Source organism: Leptonychotes weddellii, chromosome 9, assembly GCF_054177405.1.
Source record: "Leptonychotes weddellii isolate Sample4059 chromosome 9, ASM5417740v2, whole genome shotgun sequence".
NCBI classification, from domain to species: Eukaryota; Metazoa; Chordata; class Mammalia; order Carnivora; family Phocidae; genus Leptonychotes; species Leptonychotes weddellii.
The window spans coordinates 77,559,913-77,564,411 of NC_138377.1; positions in this window are offsets into that span (position 1 = coordinate 77,559,913).

The following is a 4,499-nucleotide window of genomic DNA, read 5'->3' on the forward strand; positions in this document are numbered from 1 at the left end:
CTTAACAGACTGAGCCACCCAGGTGCCCCTGTTACTGTCTTTTGATACTAGACATTCTGGCTAGTGTGAGGTAATACCACATTGTGGTTTTAATTTGCATTTCCCTGATGATTAGCCAGGTTGAGCAACATGTGTCTGTTGGATATTTGTATGTCTTCTTTAGAAGAATGTTTATTCAGACCCTCTGTCCATTTTTATTTATTTGTTTATTTAAGTCTTTTATTTATTTAAGTAATCTCTACACCCCATGTGGGACTAAAACTCACAACCCCGAGATCAAGAGCACACGCTCCCCTGACTGAGCCAGCCAGGTGCACTGCCAACCCCACCCCCCCGCCCCCATTTTTCAAACTGGATTTTTTTCTCTTTTTGTTGCTCTTGAGTTGTATGAGTTCTTTATGTATCTTGGATATCAACTCCTTATCATATATATGATTTGCAAATATCTTCTCCCATTCAGTAGGATGCCTTTTCATTTTGTGCATGGTTTCCTTTGCGGTGCAGAAACTTTTTAGTTTGATGTCCCACTTGTTATTTTTGCTTTTGTTGCCTTTGCTTTTAGTGTCAAATCCAAAAAATCACCACCAAGACTGATGTCAAGGAGCTTACTGCCCATTTTTTTTCTAGTTTTATGGTTTCAGGTCTGAACACTGAAGTCTTCCATCCGTTTTGAGTTCATTTTTGTTTGTGGTGCATGATAGTGGTCTAGTTTCATTCTTTTGCATATGGCTGTATAGTTTTCCCAACACCATTTATTGAAGAGACTGTCCTTTCCCCATGGTATCTTCTTGGCTCCTTTGTTGTAATTTTTTTTTTTTAAAGATTTTATTTATTTATTTGACAGAGAAAGACACAGCGAGAGAGGGAACACAAACGGGGAGTGGGAGAGGGAGAAGCAGATTCCCTGCCGAGCAGGGAGCCCGATGCGGGACTCGATCCCGGGACTCCAGGATCATGACCTGAGCCGAAGGCAGTCGCTTAACCAACTGAGCCACCCAGGCGCCCTCCTTTGTTGTAATTTAACTGGCCATATATGTATAGGTTTATCTCTGGGCTATTTTGTTCCACTGTGTTTCATTTTATGCCAATGGCATCCTGTTTGGATTACCATAGCTTTTTTGTAATACAGCTTGAAATCAGTGAGCATGATGCCTCCATCTTTGTTCTTTTTTCTCAAGATTGCTTTGGTTATTCAGGGTGTTTTTTGTGTTTCCATACAAATTTTAGGATTGTTTGTTCTAGTTCTGTGAAAGGGCTGGGATTTATGTTGCTTTCTGTCCCTCCAGTTCCACCCTTACCTTCTGCAGCCTGCCCTCTGCCCTGGGAGACTGACCGGCATGGGCGGCGTGGAGAGCGCCTCCTTCTGTCTAGTGTTTGGTTGGGTTTGGCCAGTGGAGGTTGTTGGTAGGGATGAGAGAGGGATGAGAGCTCCAGGTGGGGCTGGCTCCCTCTCTGCAGGGATGTCTTGGCCCCACGATGAGGTAATAACAGAAATTGAGAGTAAGAGTTTATAAACTTTTATAGCAATTTGACAGATATATTTTATATCTGTTGAATCTAATAATAAAAAATTGAGCTTGTATTTTATGTTTTCAAATATCATTTTTTTCTTCTAATAAATTTTGACTGTATTTTATAAAAGTACTAGTCTGAGAAGAGTTAGATTAAAAAAAAAATCAAACACATGAAAATAAAAACTCCAAACCTGGTCTTTCTGCATGATTCTTTTTGGGTTCTGACCATTCCTGCACGATCCTTATGGGCCTAAAGGTGGAAACAGCCCCACGATACAAACCCCAAATGACCGTACTGTGTCTGTGGCTGCCCTAATCCAGGCCATCTGTGTAAATAAGCCTATCTTGAATGATCCTAACTTGACCTTGTCATCTCCTCCCTATTAGGACCCTGACTAACACAAGGTAACTTTTTTTTTTTTAAGATTTTACTTATTTGAGAGAGAGTGAGAGAGCATGAGTGGGGAAAGAGACAGAGGGAGAGGGAGAAGCAGACTCCCTTTTGAGCAGGGAGCTGGACACGGGGCTCAATCCCATGACCTGAGCCTCCCAGGACCCTGGGATCATGACCTGAGCCGAAGGCAGACATTTAACTGACTGAGCCCCTGACATAAGGTAACTAAAAGGGAGGCAGAGACATTGAAGTTTACACAGGAATGACAGGGAATTGTAGCAGCATGAGTGACAAGTGGATTGAGAAGGCTCCAGATGGAGTGACCAAAGCCAGGGCCAACTAGCTTCAGTAAGAGATGATGATGGCTTGAATTAAGGCACTAAGGAAGGAGGGTAGGAGAAAATTTATGGATATTCAGGAAATTGTATTAGGCAAACAGAAGCCACTGTATAAATAGTTCAGGCAGAAAGAAACTGAAGGCTGCCGAGGTCGGCAAACTAGGATCTGTGAGCCAAATCCAGTCCACTGCTTGTTTTTATAAATAAAGTTTTATTGGAACACAGTCACGCTCCTCTGTTTATGTATTGCTTAGGGCTGCTTTCACACTACTCTGCTTTCAGCAGAGCTGAGCGGTTGTGACAGAGACTGCATGCGGCCCTCAAAGCCTAAAATATTTACTATTTGGCTCTTCACAGAAAGTTTGCTGACTCCTGGAACACTGGGAAACACACGTCAGGGAAAACTGCTGCTGGCTTTCAGGAGATCAGGAGGCTGAGAAATGGCAGGAAATACTGGCCCCATGGCTCTTAGCTGTCTGGCGCATGGAAGTAGGTGGTTGCTTGCAGATCTATGCAGACATACAGACCCACTATCTGCTTTTCAATCTGGTGCAAGTGCCCTTCCCTCACTGGCAGACTCTAAATGAAACTAGTTGTCTTTTCCCAGGTTTCTTCCTTAATACAGGGGTGAGTATACAAGGGAGAGGGCACACAAGCCCACGGCTTTGGGAAGACTATCAAGGGGTGAGGGATATGGAGGCTGGGATGACTCCCAGGTTTGGGTGACTGTGATGGGTGGTAATGTCAATCATGGAGAGGGAGAAGAGCTGAACAGAAGATTCTGGACAGAAGGGAGACACTGCCAGGACGTTAGATTCCCAAACCCCTGCCAACTGTGGAGTTGCAGCCATCTGCCCTAGTGGGATTTTACTCAGACCGCTTCACTCAGTGATTTTCATGGAATAAAACCATAAAGTACTTTTGACATAAAAAGATTGGTATTCCAAGCCTGGGATTAACGGATCTTTCCACAGCTGATGAATATCCAGCTTTTAAGGCTAAAGCAGTTATAAATCTTCCTTTTAGTAGATTTATGGGAGACCTTCTAGGACTCGGAAAATGTTGGCAATCTCTTTGGCCCAAGGGCCCTGTTGGCCTGCAGAGTACTTGCCAATGGCAGAGGGAGGCCTGAAGCAAAGCAAAGATGTGCGAAGAGCAGACTGGATGAAGAGGTCGTGAGGCCAAGGATGGAGAGGAGAGAGAGTGGTACACCTGGGCATGGGTCTCATTAAAAAGGTGAAGTCATCAATCCTCATATGGTATGATGGGAGGATGTGAGGAGAGGGTGTTGGGACAACTGCTGACCAGCCTTACACCTCTGTCCCCACCTTGTTTATGATCTCAGTGGTCACCCAGGGCCCTTCCTCCCAGAGGTGAAGCCCTATTGTTGACTGGGGGCCATACTCTGAAATTTAACAAGATTGTGGTAGAAAACTCTCCTTACCATACTCCTTCCTTATCTGAGCAAATGGAAGCAACTAGACTCAGGGACCTCATGGTGTGCCATTTTGCTCCAGCAAAGCTGATTTTATTAGCTTACTTTCTCCAAATTGGTAGCAGTCCAGCTTGTAAATACATCCTTACATTCTACTAATTCACCTTAGGTCTGACTAATTAGTGGCTGTCTTCTAAATGAGGAATGCCTTCTAATGGTTTTTGTGTGTAAATACAATACTGTAGGTTTACTGCTTAAACATCAATAATTGTAAAAACATAGTAATTTGAATGGTTATGGTTAAGATGAATGTTGTGAATCCAATTTTTAAATCTAGAAATGGGCTGTCATCTGTGACTAGGAACTATGTGTTCATTGTCCAAAGGCCTGAAAGATTTTCGAGATCACATAACAAATGAGAAGCAGAACAGGGATCTGAACCTCAGTCTGTTTCCAGTGTCTTGGAAAAATTGTTGGTATCAGGATTACACTGGAAGGCTTCTTATGGTTCAGCCTAATCATATTTCTGCTCAGGAGTAAAAGAAAAAGGAGAAAAGCATTAGTACAAATCCTCTCCTTTTCCAAGTAGCAAAAAGGCAATTTTTTGGCTTATCTATCTAGAAGTCTGAGAAGGAGATCAGGCATGGTCAGATCCAGAGGCTCAAAGTCCTCCTCTCTTGTTCTTGTTTGCTTTTCTTTGTGCTGGTTACTTCCTCCTGTACAGAGCCTCATCTGCGGACAGAGTGGCCCCAGGCAGGTGCAGGCTTACCTGGTCCTTAAAGCAACAGTCCCTCTTCTCTGACTGTGGAAATGGGAAA